This window comes from Notechis scutatus, chromosome 6 (genome assembly GCF_049901735.1).
Source record: "Notechis scutatus isolate UNSWTSFEM ecotype Mainland chromosome 6, rNotScu1.2, whole genome shotgun sequence".
NCBI classification, from domain to species: domain Eukaryota; kingdom Metazoa; phylum Chordata; class Lepidosauria; order Squamata; family Elapidae; genus Notechis; species Notechis scutatus.
The window spans coordinates 39,219,208-39,237,865 of record NC_142014.1 but is presented as its reverse complement, the minus strand read 5'-3'; the positions used below and the strand labels follow the sequence as shown (position 1 = coordinate 39,237,865).

The window sequence follows — 18,658 nt, the reverse complement described above, 5'->3', positions numbered from 1 at the left end:
AGATATGAAGTAGTGGGTCTGGAGGAAGTAAGGGGCGTGCATCCCTAACGTTGGATGTTTGGGTGATGGATATTGTGACGTGGGTTGAGGCTTTTGCTTTTGATACAGTCAGCACGGTAATCAATGTATAGCTTTGTATTACCTAATTCATGTAATCTTTTGAGCTCAGAACGTAGCTCGTGGGATCATACATGTTGCTGTAAGGTTAGGTCATGGCAAGAACGAAGGTTCTTATGGTTGTTGTTCTTTGCGAGTGAATTTATGGAGAAAATGAATTTGCGTTTGCTTGTTTCATTTTTGCAAACAACCCTGCAGAGGCGTGGGATAATCAAGCCATCTTTGTTTTTAAGCTCAGGACCAACATGGGAAATATCAAGTATTTCTTCAGGGGAGATGGTTGATGCTTGATTTTCTCTGATGATGTTTTGAACATTAGAGATGTCATCATTGTCATTGACCTCTAGACCAAATAAGACAGCATTTGGTCACTTCCGTTCACGCTCAACAGCTTCTTTGATGAGGATGGGGATATCAATATTTGTAGGATTTGTTGTTTTTTGTGGATTGGGTTTTGGTTGCGGTTGTTGAGTAGAGATATGGTCTGTAGATGTTTGATGTTCGTTTTTTAGTGCTGTCTCTTTTTTTTCAAGGTTTGCCAATCTAGTTTGTATAGTGTCCAGGGATGCTACAATGGTATCAAGGGATGTTATCCGTGTTTCAATGGTATCGACTCTTTCAAACAGGGTAATGTATTTTTCTAGTTTGGGTCTGCATGGTGGACAGACATATGGAAAAGCATTGGCAGGTGTTTTTAGGAATAGAGCCATTTGCTTGGGTAATCCTAAGCAATTATGGTGAGCGTAGTTGTTACAAAGAGAACATTTGATGTAATCTTCATTCTCCTTTAAAGATTCCTTACAAACAAGGCAAGAGCAACAGTCTTGTGGTTCCTTAGTAGGGGTTTCTTTCTTTTTAGGTTGAGGTTTGACATTGGATTGTTTTCCTGGCATGGTGGGTTTGTTGAGATGGTTTGTTGATTAGGTTGTTCAATCAAACAAGGTATTGTGGTAATCAATAAAGTAATATTGTGCCAAACAGTCTATTATACTAATCACACTAGTCAATTAATTTAAGTAATCAATAATCACTCTAATAATTCATTACACTAATCAATAAACACACTAGACAATTAATTGTCCTAATCATTAATTTGCACTAAACATACTAATCATACTAATATTCAAAATAGTTAACTAAACTAATCAATAACCACTAGTCTATGATAATCTATAATAATATATTATTCACTAATGATAAATAATTGTAAAAATTAATTAATCATTTAGTAAGATCAGTTAATCAATTAAACAGAGTTATATTGTGAAAAATTAGGGCAGGAAGAGAATAATGGGAGAAAGAGGAGATTTAGTTTGGATGGTCCGGGGGGCGGGGGGGATAGGGAGAGGGCATATATTAGGTTGGAAGTATAGATGAAAGTCTTTTGGCAGAAGGTTACTCTTTACTCGTTTCTTCAGATCTTCAGTTAGTGATTTTTGGGAACCAGATCCGTCTTCACACGAATCTTCTTGTCTTCAGGAATATATTAGGCTGAAGGTAACTATGAAAATCTTTTGGCAGAAGGTTAATCTTCACTTGTTACTTCAGATCATCAGTTAGCGATCTTAGGGATTAGGTCTGTCTTCTCATGGATCCCCTTGTCTTTGGTCAGCGATCTTAGAAATTAGGCTACTGCGTGAATTATCAGGGCTGCGCTCCTATTTCCAGAAAATTTCCAGAAACTCAAAGATGATTACATAGCCCTCTTCTAGTTTTTCTACCAACAAAAACTTGAAAAATACTGTCTGGCGCAAAGTCACCGGGACCTTTTAGGGCTGATAGTGATCCTCAACCTGCTCTCATTATTCCTTTTAAACATAATAACGTCACTGCACTCTGCTTCAACTAAGAATGTTAGAATGTATTTCAATACACCACTTTAATGGATGTCAGTTTAGTGGACTAAATTTTTCTTTTTAAATTTGTAGATAAGCACCTGAGTTAAAGGATAAAGTCATTACTTGGAGAAGCAGTCTGACAGTAGTTATAGTATGCTAAAAACAGATATGGTTATGTGCATGTTTCTTGTTTAAATTCCAGAGAAGAGAAAAAAGATCTGGTTGATCTGCAGGTCCATGGAAAGATCAGGCATATATGTCAAATTTGAGTATCTGTTGATGGGCGAGATACAAGATGCTAAGGAAGATTGAGTGGTGTATTCGAGCAATTGAGACAATTGGGATTTAAGGGATGCCATAAAGATGCTGGGAGGATCAGATGGGTGAGTGGTGCACTGGAGAAGTAGCTGAAGAGAAATGGAGGTTCTGGGAAGTTTGATCAATTCAGAGAGTGAACTATTAGGGCTAATGGCAATAAGAGCAATTCATTTCTCCTAGCTTAGCTCTTGCACCAACCAGTTTTTCTTGCTGAAGAATAGTGTGAGAAAAAAAGGTCCTTCAATAGTCTTTAAAGCTTATGCTGAGGATGACATTCTATTGATGGCTGTCTTTATAAAGATTGCTGGTCAACTTCATGAAGACAAAGGGAAACATGAGAGAATTTGCAGATAGTTTTGTTTAATAGATCTCTCTTGACTTTGGATGATGCATGCTATTTTTTCATGATGGTGATGGGGGTTGCAGTTGTTCAAAACCTCCCATCTTTTTTATGTGAACTTTCAGGGGAAAATAGTCCTTTTGCTTGTCATCCAGCAAGATATACTGATAATGCAGATGATGATAATACTGAAGATGTCAGGGTTCCAAGTAACACCCCCAACTGAATAAGATGCTGAGAAATAACATCTTTCCCTCTAATCTTGGAAAAAGGAAAACACTGATGTCCATAACTCCTGTACCTCTCACTCCCAATCCTTGACCTAATGTAGAAGGACATCTTAGTGATAGTATCAAAAGACTTCTAAGAAATCAAGGAGATCCAGGAGCAATATAATTTTCTTATCCTGAGCCTGCCATAGATAATCAAAAAGTATTACCAATGTTGTCTTAGTATTATGTTTTTTCCTGAATCCCCATTAATGGAACTTCAGACAATCAATTTCCTGCAAGATACTTTGAAATTAAGAAGGTTGGTTTCTGGGCAAAACCTCACCACCCTCAGCCAGTGAAGCATTCTTTTTCTCAAACATGTATTCCCTACCACATGCCACCTCTTGCAAGGTCTTGACCAGCCAGGAAAGTGTACTCATCTTTTAAATTTTTTTTTTGTAATACCTATAATCTATTTGGTTTTGATTTAACTGTAGGATTCTTACATAAGTTCTTAAGTTATAAGTTCATGTCACTTTGATAATGTTAATACTTTACCAGAGAACGTGGTTTGTTATATCATGTCTTTTCATAAGCCCTAAATTTCCAAGTGAAAAGGATGAATTTACTTGCATATTTTATTATGTTCCTTAATTTTGTATTAGAAATTGAGTGAATAGGTATGTCATCAGGGAGTGTGCTAATGTGATACAGTGTTTGTATTGATTGTTTCCCATTATTTTAATGTACATATGGATTTCATTAGTGATTTTTAGATTGAGAAATCAACTTCTGGAATTATTTTTCCAAAATGAACAGATGCAAATCTAAATTTGTGTATATGTGTATAAAATGTGTGTGTGTGTCTAATAAATAAATGAAATTGTGGACTAGCTTAGTTTCTATGAAGGAAGAATAATACCGTACTTTTGCTTAGAAACAAAATATATAAACAAATAGGACTCATATTTTGAAGTGGTAAGTTGAAAATAACTTAGATGTATCTCATCTAAGTCTTAACATTTGTTGATTGCTTCTCAAATAATGTTTCCTCCCAGCTTTTCAGCTGAATTATTAGAAAGTGTAGCATGGCTTTGGCAGCTTAGTTGATATAAACAAAAAAAACAAAAAAGTTGATGCAAACAAAAAAACATGAAGAACAATAATGAATTGGTGGAAGGCAGAATATATAATAAGCTGCTCTTTATCAGTTCTGACTTTAAAACAAATAAGCGAGGTCAACCCACCTGTTTTCATCATAGTTGCTGAAAAATATATATTTATATGAGGAGAACTTATGTGAAGGAAATAGTTAAATTATTTAACTTTTCAATTGTGTAAAAAAGAATTTCCCACAGTGTATTCTACTGGAATTAGTTTGGATCCAATCCAGTTGAAACAAATTTAACAATTTAGATTGATGAATGACAGGCAATCCATTTGGGACTTCTTAGATGTATGGCTGATAGTTCAAAACTGATAAACAATATAGTCCTTTTTTAATTTGCCTACTTTGCAGAAGGATGGGTGGATGTAAAATCAGTGGATGTTATACTGTGACTGCCAGGGTTGTTTATTTCCTGTGCTTCAAAATATTATGTTTCTTTTTTTCTTTGTTCTCTTATTATAAATTGTTAAGCTCCATAATTTTGTATTGAAATAATTGTGGTTATATCTAGTTGTGCTAGATATAATGTCTAGTGTCAGCCTCAAGATATCATAATATCTTCCTAAAAAGTATATTCTGTCTTCTAACTATTGCATATCTGCTGCTATGCTAATTTACTTCTTTCGGCTGTCATGAAACGGTGGGAGGGGGAATCTTGGAAGGGAAGAAGGCAGGAGGTGTTTTGCATTCCTTTGCTGGGTTAGCAAAGGGAGGGGGGATTTCTTTTCCTTAACTTTCCATTTCTTCGCTAGCCTCTGTCCCTTTTTGCGCAACTGCGAACTTTTATCAAAATATGTCAAGGTCAACTGACAATAGCCTCATCACCACCTGGAGATGACCACATGATCATATTCAGAAGTTTTAATTGGAAGAATCGTTTGAACTTTGGGGGGTGGGAGCAATTCTATTCCTTTGTATATGTGTTCTACCCGCCAATTTCTTAGTTTCAGAATTGGCTCTGTCGTTTCCACTTTATTTTCCAGTAAAAGAATAATCCTGCTCTACACCATGGAGTCTGAGTATTTCTTTCTTGAGATTTAGAGGGAGCACAGTCTGACATCTAGAATTATATATGTGATTCCATTTTCTGATGTTGCCTGTCAGCTTCCCACAAGCAAAATCAATAGGAAAACCAGCAGGAATTCAGAAATTGTGGTCATGTGAAATCCTTGCTTAATAATCTGTGCAGTCCTCGCTTAAACATGACAACCAGGACTGCCAGAATGAGAATGTGACAACTTACCACAGCCAACTCGCTGCAGGACAACCTAACAATTCTATTTAAATATTTAAAATAAATAAATAATTTTAATTTTTGCCATTCACTTTTCATTCTGTCCCTCCTTTAGCATCCTTTCTTTAATGATTCTATTCCACCATTTCTTTAGTATTAGTGTAACTCTTGTCCAGCAGTGAGTTGTCCTGTGGCGAGTTGGCCATGGCAAGTTGGTTGTGGCGAGTTAGCCAAGGTGAGCTGGCAGTGGTGAGTTGGCCATGGTGAATTGTCATAGACCCTGGAACTGCCATTTCTAAGCAACACATTTAGGTGATACTGAATTTTGACTGATTTCTTAGTTAAGGCAATTCTGGTCCCAGTTGTCATAATTAACCAAGGCTATCTATAGTGCTCAGTATTGCTTGCTAGGGCTGGGATCATGCAATGAATATTACATTATAATTTGTGAGATAAAATCAATAAGCAGTGAGCTCTCAATAGCTTAGGTTTTCAGCTGATATACAGCAGTATATCATTTAGGCACAGTTTTGGCACTACTATAGAAGCAAAGAAAAATTATACTAAGAAAGACATGGGGACAAACTCGCATCCAGAACAGGGAAGGCTTATTCAGGAACACATGAGTTATCTAAGAAGTTAGGTATACGGAACATAAAGAAATACCATTTGAAGATAATGAGAAATGGTACATTGCAATCTTGTAAGTGAAGAAGACAATTGCATAGTGCTTTATTTAGTGGAAACAAGGATACAAGAAGAAAATAAAGTGGCTTAGATTCTTCTACTCACTTGTTTTACCTATTCTGTGTTATGGTTTTGGACCACTTGAAGAAGGGAGAAGATTTAAAAACTAATTGATTAGCATGCAGACAGATGCACTGTATATGTGCATGTTTCCATTTTCTAAAAACAATGGTTATAATAAAGACTAATAGCATAGTAGAAATTTATAGTAGAAATTTTCTGCTCAGTTTGCACCAAACACACACAATTTGCACTACAATAGAATAGAAAAGAATTCTTTATTGGCCAAGTGTGGTTGGACACACAAGGAATTTGTCTTGGTGCAAATACTTTCAGTATACATAAAATAAAAGATACATTCGTCAAGCATCATAAGGTACAACACTTAATGATAGTCATAAGTACAATAAGCAATCAAGTCATACTAGGAAACAGTCAATATAAATCGTAAGGATACCAGCGACAAAGTTACAGTCACAAGTGGGAGGGGATGGGTGATAAGAAGTGATGAGATTAACAGTAATAGTAGGGCAGACTTCGTAACAGTTGAACAGTGTTGGGGGAATTATATGTGGATAAAGGATAAAGGATAAAGATGCATGATAAAAGTAGAACGAACAGTGGCAAAAGTAGGAGGATAACCTGCTGTTTTAAAGAAAGATCTAAGAGTCTTTTATATCTCACAAATTTTAAGTTTTTTAAACCTTTCATGTTACTTCAAGAAAAAAGTAAAACTCAAGAATAATTCTACAAAATTTGCTTTAATATTCCTCCTGCGTCAAGTACTGTATTTAGAGAGCTCAGGAATACTAAATGTCAAAGGTGTAAATCACAAAGTATCTCTTTTCCTTCACTTCTGAGAATGAGAACTTAAAAGTAAATTAATCAATTTTTGCTGACACTATCTGTAGCTATTTATGGATAATCTTTTTTCCATTGTGGCTTGTCCTGAGTTAGAGAAACTGTTCCTGTTTGATAGTTGAAGACACAGTCACAAGGTTTCTTAACGATGAAAACCTGATTCATCACAATGTAATTTTATTTAATTGATAAGAATCAGGTTGTGTTTTGAAAACATGAAAATGATTTTGCTGGAGAACTGGTAAAGTTTTTTAAAAGTGTTATTTTGTATCCGGTGTCCTCCAGTTCCATAACAACTATTTAATATATTAAAATCTAAGTGGCTCCCAAGGGGTAATTTGATCATAAAACCATACAGCTTGAAAGAAAAAGTGCCATATTTAACTTTTGACTAAAAGGTATGCTAGCCTGGCATAAATCAAACTCTGCAGTTCAACAAATTACAATAATATGGATTTGCTTAGGCTATTTATATATAGTACTTCATCTAAATACATATTCCAAGGTAGTTTACAACGTAGTGTTATTATAACTGTGGGGGAGAAAATAGGACTACTATAGAAAGGCTTTCATTTCCTATACTATTCATTTTCCTTTCACTGAGGAAAAATATACATGGTTTAGAACAGGGCTCTCCAACCTTGGCGACTTTAAGACTTGTGGACTTCAACTCCCAGAATTTCTCAGCCAGTTTGCTGGCTGAGGAATTCTAGGAGTTGAGGTTCACAAGTCTTAAAGTTGCCAAGATTGGAGACTCCTGGTTTAGAAAATCCCAAAATGGCAGAAGAAAATAAAACCCAGCTGATAAAGTGTCAGAGGCAAACCTGGCATTGGCAATTATACTATTGTAGAGGGTGGGAAGGCAAAAACAGTGAATGCAAGTTCACATCATTATAAGCTCACATAAATGTACCTGGGTTGCTGCTGATATAGATGCAACCAAAGGAGATCCAAAACCACATAGGTGAAATACAGCGTTCCCTCCTCTCTTCCTTTGGAAGAAAATTCTGAATTGGAAGTAACAGTGAACAAGCCGTTTGTAAACAAATTACTAGGCTCCCAGAATTTCAATCTCAGAAATATTTTTCACCCTTTTCTTAATAAGTAACATGCATTGCAAAGTGGGAGATATGTACCCCATTTGTAGCAGCAAAGGTCAACGCAAGTTCTTGCTTTGTCTGGTAACAATATGTTTAAATACCATTGGGAACTAAGCTTCCATCAAACATGTAAAATACAATGAACTGACAAACTTTTAATAAAAACAATAGTCATAAACTGAAAAAGCTATAAAAATAACAGAATCAGTATAAAATTGGCTATCAGTAGAATATAACATCATAACACTAGCAATAGTATTACAATAGTACATACTGCTTTACAGTGCATTACAGTTCTCTATAAGTGGTTTACAGAGTTAGCATATTGCCCCCAACAACCTCGGAAGGATGGAAGGCTGAGTCAACCTTGAGCTGGTTAGAATCAAACTGCTGGCAATTGGCAGCAATCAACAGATTAGCTTGCAATATTGCATTCTAACCACTGCACCATCATGGCTCTCATAAAAGTATTATGAAAACCACTACAATCAAGAGAATTCCAAAATTATTTAGAATACACACTTGAAATAAAAATCTTCTTATAGGCCTGTGGAACAAGGAGCATCCACCCTGTAGAGAATTCTATGGCTTATTCTGTCTTTGTGAGGAAGATTCCTTTTAGAACAATATAATGCATGCATTGAATATATAAACAGCTAATTGGTTTCCATTTTATTTTGTGTTCTTTCTTTAGAGGCAGCAATAGAAGCAGAATTCTTTATAGAAATTAAGCCCTGATGATTAAAAAAAAAAATGCTTGGGAACCTTTTCCAGAAGAATGTTTCCTTTTGGATTATGTAACCCAATGCAGTGTTAATCTAGATCCAACCAACTGTAATATATGTATGTATGTATGTATGTATGTATGTATGTATGTATGTGACTTCTTCGGTATGTGAATTCTTCAATCTCAGGTCCTGGGAGTTTGAAGGTTCTGCATAGGATCTTAGCTATTCCTAACACTGCACTCTTCTGGACAGAGAGCTCTGATATTCCTGGTATCTGTTAAAGTTACTTTCCCAGCTTAGAAGTCAAAGCCCCAAATGCTCCTACCACCACTGGTATCTCTTTGGCCTTTACTTTCCACATCCTCTTCCAATTTCACTTTTAGGCCCTGATATTTCTCCAGCTTCTAATACTCCTTTTCCTGATGTTGCTGTCATTTGATACCATTACATCTCTCTCTCTCCCCCCTTTCCCCCTCCTCCTCCCACTTTCTCTCCCTCCCTCCCTCCCTCCCTGTGTGTGTGTGTATGTACACACATATGCATTGGAGTAAAGTTTTAAATATTCATACTAATGTGGTCACTACTTCCAATCCAAAGGAACCTGTGATCAAATTCTGCTGGGTTGGGGACAGAGCGATATAGTTACACACAATATACTTTATTCACATGACCTGTAAGTTTGCTAATGGAGGTATAACAAATCTTCATGTATAAATCCGTGTTTCAGGACATGGCCAACTGTTTTGATCATCTTAAATTATAAGGGTAAGTGCTGTCATTTATATCCTATGCAAATCTGCATTTTACCTCAATATCCATTTGGAACACTCTTACCATGCACAGTAATAGCCCTTGGGAAAAACTACAATAGAAATTAATCATTCCCTGGATATACTGGCTACTAAATGATGAATGGGTACTATTAAACTATATGTCATCAATAGACAAATCAGTAGACACATAGAAGTCAGTCATATTTATTACATTACTCAAAAAAAGAGAACAAAAAGCTAAGATCAGAATGCTTTCCTTGCAGCAACTAATAGATAAGCAGGAATTAAAATCAGACAATCAAGCAGAAAAGAATATTCTAATCAATGACCTACAAAGGAAAAAATCACATCCCCATCAAGACTGGAAGAACAAGTAACTGTATATAAAGAGGGAGCAAAGCCCACACTTACACTGATATTGTTTAGTTGGGTAATGAAACATCTACAAAAACCAAGTTTACAGGGCATCAAGGACTTCCCATACGATATCATCAAATAATAAAAACTTTTCATTTTAGAGATGGACAAAAGATAAATGTCCTAACTAGTGAGCTTTAACTCCATTCAAAATGAATAAATCAAATAAATTTGCCAGATGTGCTAAGCAAAAGCCCGCAAAATTGTAAGTCTTCTTTTTGGGAGAAGTGTGCAGGAAAATAAACTACATTCTCGGTTGTAGGGAGAAAATTATGATCTTGTAAAAATAGGCTCTTATTTTTAGACTTTACTCTGGAACTCAAATTACTATCATAATTGAAGTACGCTGCAGGGTAAATGGATAGTGAATTATCAATATATTTCAATTCTTAATTCTTGCTTAACTGCCAAATGTAAACATTGTGACGGAGATAAATACATAGTTATTAGGAAGAAGTAGAATTTAACTCAATTAGAACTGCTATAGCTCAATGGTCACATAGAGAAAGATTAATAATTTCTGTTTGTAAACCTGTGGAGATAACAGATCTAGCCCAGCACTTACTCTGCCACACTTATTAGTTGAAGCACTGATCCATTTTATCTACCAAATTCTCCTGAAGCAACAGAAAAGCACAACTGTATAATTAAGGAAGTGTCTGATCTTTTACTAACAAGCAATGCTCCATGAGATCAGGGAAAGATTATATGGCAACAGTATACATCAAGATAGATGATATTTTGCAAAGTTCTGGGAATAGGATTTGAAATCTGAGTCATCTTGCTGGCTAAATAAAGGAGGATTCTCCAGAAATCCTTGCAGTTACAGCAATGAAAAGCTAACACTTGATGACAGGATAGAATCTGCAGATGAGAACTATAAACACTGATAATGAAAAAGAATGCCCCATTCACTGTGATGACTGCAAAAGAAACACCAATGTATCCTTTGCTAATTCCTGGAAGACTGATTCCAGAACTGGGGCTTCTGATTTAGGGGTCTTCAAATGGTGGTGGTGTGAATTTGTATTGTGGAGACTATATTATATTCCTGGTACAGGTTTATATAGAATCATAGGGCTGGAAGGGACCTTGGAGGTTTCTAGTCCCCACTCCTTGCATGAGGCAGGAATCCTTATATCATCTAAGAGAAATGATTGTCCAATCTTTTCTTGAAAATCTCCAAGCATTTAGATTTAATGTAGCCTCTTCATAAGTTGAAACCAGAATGATATTAGAAATAGAGATATCAGGTTGAGATGATTGGGTTGGGACATCCTTAATTGATGTTATAATCCCTGTTTCCAGTTTCCATTTGACTCTAACGCTGCTGAGCCCTGGAAGAACTCAAAGGACATACTCTTAAAGTCAGGGAGACATCTAAGCTGGTCCCAGGATAATAATATCCCCACTCTGTCAGTTACTTTTGGCTTTAAATGTTTACATGGGATCTTCTCTAAGATATCTTCAGTCATCTCACTTTCTATTTCAAGAGTTTTTATAAGTGTTAGTTGAACTATCTGCAAGAGTGGTTAAGCCTTTGATAATTTCCAGCCCTCTTTCTTTCTGGTTTATACTTTTCAATTATGTAGAGCTAAGTCAGTTAGCATGGGTCTCTAACCTTGGCAAGTTTAAGACTTGTGGACTTCAACTCCCAGAAATCCTCCTCCAGTCATGTTAGCTCAGGAATTCTGGGAGTTGAAGTCCACAAGTCTTAAACTTGCCAAGGTTGGAGACCTCTGAGTTAAAGGGACAGGGTTATCCACCCACTCCTTCTCTGGTTGTTGACATCATGAATACATTAGAGCAGGGGTGTCAAACTCACAGCCCACGGGCTGGATGCATAACGTGCTGGCCCCACTCCCACCCGGTTTAGCGAAGGAGAAAAAAGTCCCAATACATCACATGATGATGCCGTGACGATGCGAGTTTGACACCCCTACTTATGAAGCTGCAAATGGATTCATTGCCTCACTCTGCTAAGCAATGACAAGCTGCTGATTTTTCTTGTTGTTCCTGGGAACTCCTGGGAATTAAAGTGCCTCCAATTGACTCTTTTGCTGTTAGAATTCTCAGTTCAGATCAAATATACATTAAAAGATCAAATTAAAAATAGATAAATAATTGTATAAAGAGTAATTTAATTTTGTCTGGATGAATTTTATTATATTAGTATAATTAACCCTTATAAGAATATATACAAAATATATGTACATAACAGTATATATTAAAAAGTAGTTGAACCAATGAAGGAGAATATGAAATGAAGTGGTCCTTGGGGCTCTCTGAGCTTGCTTGTTTTCTTGCAGACATTTCATTACCCAAACTAGGTAACGTCATCAGTGCTAGTCTGTGTCTGTGTCTGTGTGGGCGGGGCGATCTTAGGGATTCTTTGGTTGGGCTGTTTACTGATGGCTCTTCGGCAGTTTCTTGATTGCTTACTTGATTGTTGGTCTGAAGTTGACCAACTTCTTACTAGCACTGATGATGTTACCTAGTTAGGGTAATGAAACATCTGCAGGAAAACAAACAAGCTCAGAGAGCACTAAGGACCCATCAAAGTAGTTGAAATACTGGCATTTAACACTTAAGCATTTGGCTTCTCTGTCACTATTTATCCTTATTTTGCAAAAATATATATGTGTTGGTGGAAAACATTGTACTGTTCTTTGAATATATTTTAATGAAGTTGGCCATTTTCCATGTCACAATGGATCTAATCATTGCCCTTTGCTGAATATTGAAAGGCAGGTTTCCATAAATGATTTTCAAAGATGAACCCACACTATAAACTATGAAGGGATACTACTTTAAGACTGATAAACTAAATCCGCTGCTATCCTTCTCCTTCTTTTCCACTACCATTGTCTTTTTTAATAAAAAGAGCAAGTGATATAAATATTATGCAATCTGTACTATTAGACTAGAATAATTCAGCATATTTATTATCAGTTAAAAATGTGAATAATATATTCCATCAGAATATTGAAAAAGAGACGACTCTTATAATAAACCATGTAAAGCAGGTAAATAATTGCTTGTTTTCTTAAAGACATTTGGTGTTTTTTTTCCCTTTCTTCATAATGTCAGGTTCTTATATGAATCATCTGGAAAAGATGTGCTCTGCCTGTTAGAATAATAAAATTATGATTTTAAAATACAAATAATAGTCTATGTTTTTAAATGCTTTCTTTGCTAGCCAGAAAATTAGCAGAGAAATTTAAGGATGCTTCCTTAACTTCAATTTAAAAAAACTGGATGTTTAAGGTAATCTAATTTGAAAGATTTATTTCACAGATGAAAGTTTATTCCTTTTTTTAGTTTCTGAATGTTAGTGAGAAGTAATAGTTAACATATTATATTAGATGAGTGGATCCAGACAAAAACTTCCTTCAGCCACAGTAATTCATTGAATGACTTGGCTAGACACTCTCATCTAACTTACTTCGCAGTTTCAATATTGTGGGGAGAAAATGAACAGAGGCTGCTATTGTATGCTGCCTGAATTCCTGAAGGAATAGGAACCATGATAGGAAAAAAATGTAAAATAAAGCTGTACACTATTTCCCCTTCCTCTGCCTCTTTCTACCTGCCCGTACATTCTCCGCCATTTCCCTTTGATGTTTGTGTTGTCTCCCCATGTCCACATGCAAACTAGACCAACCTAGGTGTGGGGTTCAAAAATCCCAGCAACCAGTTCGCTGCCCAGTTGCTGGGTGGGCTTGGCCATGGTGGGCATGGCCTACCAGAACTTACAGGAGGGCCATTTTTCATCTTCCCAAGGGTCCAGAGGCTTCTCTCAGTTCTCCGGGAGGGCGAAAATGGCCTCCCCTGGCTCTGGAGGCCCTCCGAGCTGGAAACAAGTCTGTTTTGTGACTTCCAATACTTCTGATAGGGCTGTTTTTTGCCTTCCCAAGGGCCGGAGGCTTCCCTCAGGCCTCTGGGAGGGTGAAAATGGCCTCCCCAGGCTCTGGAGGCCCTCTGGAAGCCGGAAACAGGCCCATTTCCAGACTTCCGGAAGGGCTATTTTTTCCCCTCCCGGAGCCTCCGCGCAGACCCTGCACTTACCTGCATTGAAAATGCCCATGTGGAGCCTCCTGGGAGGTGAGGGACAGGAGGGGCGGGGTCAGTTAAAATACCGCTTCAGTAAACCAGATGCAAATTTAACATCTGGTTCACTTGAACTAGTTCAAATTGGTAGAATCCCACCCCTGGACCACTCCCAGCCTATTGTATAACATGACCACGTTTCTGATTCCTATCACTAGGAAAACAATAAAGTCCTCACCTAAAAGTTCATCTAGAAAACAGGAGATGAGAAACCGCAGATATTTTATTCTCATCAAGCATGTACCCTTGACTATCTCAACATGCCACCCACTTCACAATGGAATCTTTACCTCAGTTATCTTGTTATAAAATCACAGTTTTGCTTTACATTAAAAATGCATTATCCTTTATTTAAACACTTATGTCACTTGCTCAAAATCTATTCACGATCAGTTCTTTTTAAATTTATATATATAGGCTTAATTTCCAAGAAACTTGCAGGGACCACTTTCCATATGGGTCTTAATGTTTCCTTGACATTTGTATTTGCGTAATAAACAGGATTTTTCCTAGAGGAATTATTTCTAAAATATTTCAAAATGAACTGTTTTCAATATACTTAATTTCTCTAAGGCAGTTACTGTTTCATAATACTATATATATGGCAACTTCTCTGAATAAAATTCTATTGGCTCTTCTATTATTTTACTGGTTCTGTTTGCCTTTTTTGAAAAAAAAACCCATCAAAATATTTGAAACAAAATCAAAGTTTTATTTTCTTACTTCAAAATGCAATTTGGATAATCCATCAAGAGACTTAATATGCATTATTATTTGTATTTCTTGTTATAATCATGTTTCAAATTTTCCTAACTAAATGTCAATTTTGTTATAGTTTGTCTTAATAAATATAGATAAAATGAAGATAAACCTTTATTATGAACCATAAAATGTTTATGGAAAGAATGCTACTTCATCACTTCTAGAGCACTAGAGCTGAATTGCATTGTCACTTTTTTCCCAGCTGAAAATTAAATATGGAAATCATTGCACTGTATTACATCCAAACATATAATAATTTCATCATTAACATTCCATGTTAGTGAAAGTTTATCTCATAACAACAGTGTGAGAGGAAAGTTTTCTGGCCTTGCTATGTGGCCAAGAGTTTGGTTTTTTAAAATGTCCCCCTCCCCACCAAAAGCATAGAAGTTTTTGAGAAAGCTTAGGGAAACTTTGAATGCAATCTATATCCCCATTATTCCCCTTTTCTCAGAAGTACTTACCTCTATGAAAGGATCAGAAATCTGTAATGGAAGGGTTAGTTGTTAATAGGACCTATCTATATGCTTTAGTAATTTGAACATAAATTACAGTAGTGAGTGGATGAGATACTCAAGGGATAGAAGAAAATGTGGGAATCACCAGATATTACTTAGAAAGAACCTAGTGTGTTGCATTGATAAAGGTGTCATCTTTCTTGATGGATGTTGAAATCAAAGCATCACTCACTGTGGCTGTGAGGAAGATGGTCAGAGCTGAACAAGTTCAGAATCATAATGTATTGCTCAGATACAAGACTTGTATTTTTAGGTATCACTCAGAAATTAATGAATAAATGATGACACTATGCTTCTTACGCAAGCAAAAAGTACCAGAAATGCTAAATATTTGGACCTTAACAACTAAGCCTATATAATTTCATTTTTCACTGACTTGTTTCATTATTACTGGATCCTCCTTTAAGATCACCTTTTTTTCTTCAAATGTGCTGAACAAAAACCTCGTAGAATTACTAAACAACATGACTAATACTTAAGCTGGCGAGGCATTGTAACTGTTATCTGGAAGACATTGGGGAGGGTTGCCATAAAATGAAATTATATAGGAAGGGAATGATGTACATTGTGGCCTTTGTTCCTATTAGAGAAAAAGTTTCTAAATTTAAGAAGTTGGAAATAAACACTGTTCTTGAAATATTGTACTATCTCAATGTACAGCTACGTATATTTGGAGTATAGATGCTAATGTATCAGCATGTCTGGAAAAATTTCTTTTGGAACTGTGAATAATAATATTTACTAATGTGTTATTATACTGCAAAATGATTGTATAATGAACAAGGTTGCTGAAGATTGGAACTTTGTAACGGGAATCTCACAAAGGCCAACAGAGTTTTTGGAGGAAAGTCTTGTATATAATACTGGTTGGTTGATTATTGCTTGATTATTTGAAGAATGCAATTAGAGACATGAATTCATAAGTGTACATTTATTAGGTCTGTATGAATTATTTGTACAGGTGCTTCAGAAACTGACTAAAATGGTCTATTGATCTTACTACTAGAAGTATTGAAATTCCAAATCTTTTCAAAGGTTTGATATGGGCTACCTCTATTTTCTGAGTCTGTCTATGCATCCACAGAATATAATTCTGCCGGGATTTCCTCACATTGATAGCAGAGGTGGCATTCACAGGTTTTGGCCAGTTCTGAAGAACCGGTAATAGAAATTTTGAGTAGTTCAGAGAACCGGCAAATACCACCTCAGACTGGCCCTTCCCCCATCTATTTTCTGCCTCCCCAAACCCAGCTGATTGGCTGGGTCTTCTTTTGTTGCCCTGTGCAAGAGAATGAAGCTGGAAAGTAGGTTAATGGGGTGGGGAGGGAATGGGGATTTTGCAGTAACCTGGAGTGGGGTGGGAATGGAGATTTTCTCCATGCTCTGAGCATCCAGAGAGTGGGAGGTGCTTAGTCTCTGCTCGGATAGGCTGGGCTTAATTGTTAGGGTGCTCTTGCTCCTCCCTGGCTCCTCCCTAGCATCCCCCAGTTTTAGCTCAGACTCGGGTTTGGTAGGCAGCTTATCCTTGGCCGGAGCAGGAACGCTTTGAGGTTTGGATTTCTTTAAAACGAACTAGATTCTAAATTGCTCTCTTCTTAGCTCCTGCCTTAGCAGGAGCTTAACTCCTTCCTTAGAGGGGAAGCAGTCGGACCAAATTGCAGATCGCCTTTTGGTGACCCGGATGCATTCGCGTCCACAAGGCTCATAACGCCATTAATCAGCAGTCGCGTTTCCGGGAGACACGCGGTCCTTTCTTTCCCGACAACCTTCTGTTATTGCCATTGCGATTCAATTTGGCGCTGTTTAAACAGAGCATGCTTTTCCTTCTACTTGTTTGCCAGTTGCGATTCCCCCCCCTCAGAGAACACGGGGGTGGGGGGGTAGGAGCCCTTATTGTTCCCTACTCACCGCTCAATCGCAGAGCAGCCGTTTTTAGTTTTTCTCTTACTCCGATTGAGCGGCGAAAGATTCTGCTGTGTTGGCGCCAAAATACGGCCAGCGCCATCTTCTAGGGGACCTGGTGGCCATTTTATTTTGGTGCCCATTCTAACGGACACCGCCACAAACACGTTACACTGTGTGGCCATTTATTTCTTTAGTAATATTTTGTGAGAGGCTTTTAACACCCTCTAAGTTCCTGGTGCAGGTTACAGAGGAAAATAAAGATTGTTTCAACACCCTTTACTCTAGTTTCGGGGAGACAAAAAAATCGTATATTCTTGTTGGCTGCTCTCACATTGGATATATTTACAGATATTTATATATAGACTCAAAACACAGCAGCAAGTGACCACCAGGCTAAGTTTCAGCCTGCGCAGATGGTGGTAGAGGGCCTCGTGTTCATTTGGCCTCTTGATTTTTCTTCTTGAGCGTTCTCAAATTGACATACTTACCCATTAGTTCACTCAAACATTTATTGATATATACAAAAAATAAAATTAAAAAATAAATAAAAATAAAATAAATAACTAAATAAATAAGTAAATAAATCAAAATAAAATAAAATAAAACAAATTTTCAAAAAAGGGGGAGAGAAAGTTCATAGGGTTCCTTGCCCCTGTGGTGGTGCAGGACCCCGGACGCACCAACTGTCCACATAATAATATATATATTTATATATCTATCTATATACAATTTCTCTATAACACAGATTCCCTCATAAATTGAGGTACCGAAGAATTGCAATGGTAAACAGAGAGGGCAGTAGGACATGGACCTTAGATAAGTCCATAAAAGCTAAGGGCCATCAAAGGCCGCAGAGAAGGATGCCACCAGATGCCAAAACGCACTGGAAAAGCAAATTGAGAGATGTACTAAGGAGGCTGAAAGGATTTCCCAACCTCCTCTCCCAACCCAGTTGCCTCAAATTCCACAAACTCCAGTGGCCCTAGACTTATCCATGCCACCCAGACCTACTACAACCATGTAGGTCCCATCAGCTGTTCAGGCTTTGAGCCAGGTCCCAGAAGCGACCTTTACACCAACAGTGGCTGGCCTATGTTAGGAGGAGTTCCTGCCAGATGAAATTCCAGAAACAATGAGAAACAATGAGAGCATGGATGGAACTGGTGATCCGCAGAGGAATCGCAGCGGGGGTGCAACAATCCATGATGGCCAGACAGAATCCTATGTCAGAATGTGATTCACAGTCAGTAAGATCCCTATGCAGAACTGACCTGCATTATCCTCAGGTACCTCCCCAAGGGGAGTTTTCTATCATTCCACACACGCAGTCACATGGGGTACAGGAAGAGGGAGAAGGAGAGGATCAAATGGAGCAAATAGATGCAGTATCAATTCAAGATAGTGAAGCCTATAAGGCGGATTCCCCAGAAGAAGAATGTCAGATGATGAGGGCATCAAGCCTGACCAACCTATCTTTACGGGGCTGTTCTGTCCACAACTTTTCAAATCT

At 37.2% G+C, this 18,658-nt stretch overlaps 1 protein-coding gene and 1 pseudogene across 6 annotated transcripts in view; one reads left to right on the top strand and one right to left on the bottom strand.

The window, feature by feature from the left end:
• The window catches only part of KCNC2 (potassium voltage-gated channel subfamily C member 2), a 76,777-nt gene that overhangs the window by 38,356 nt on the left and 19,763 nt on the right, over positions 1-18,658 (top strand). The window lies entirely within an intron of this gene.
• LOC148130180 (uncharacterized) lies at positions 45-827 on the bottom strand (annotated as a pseudogene).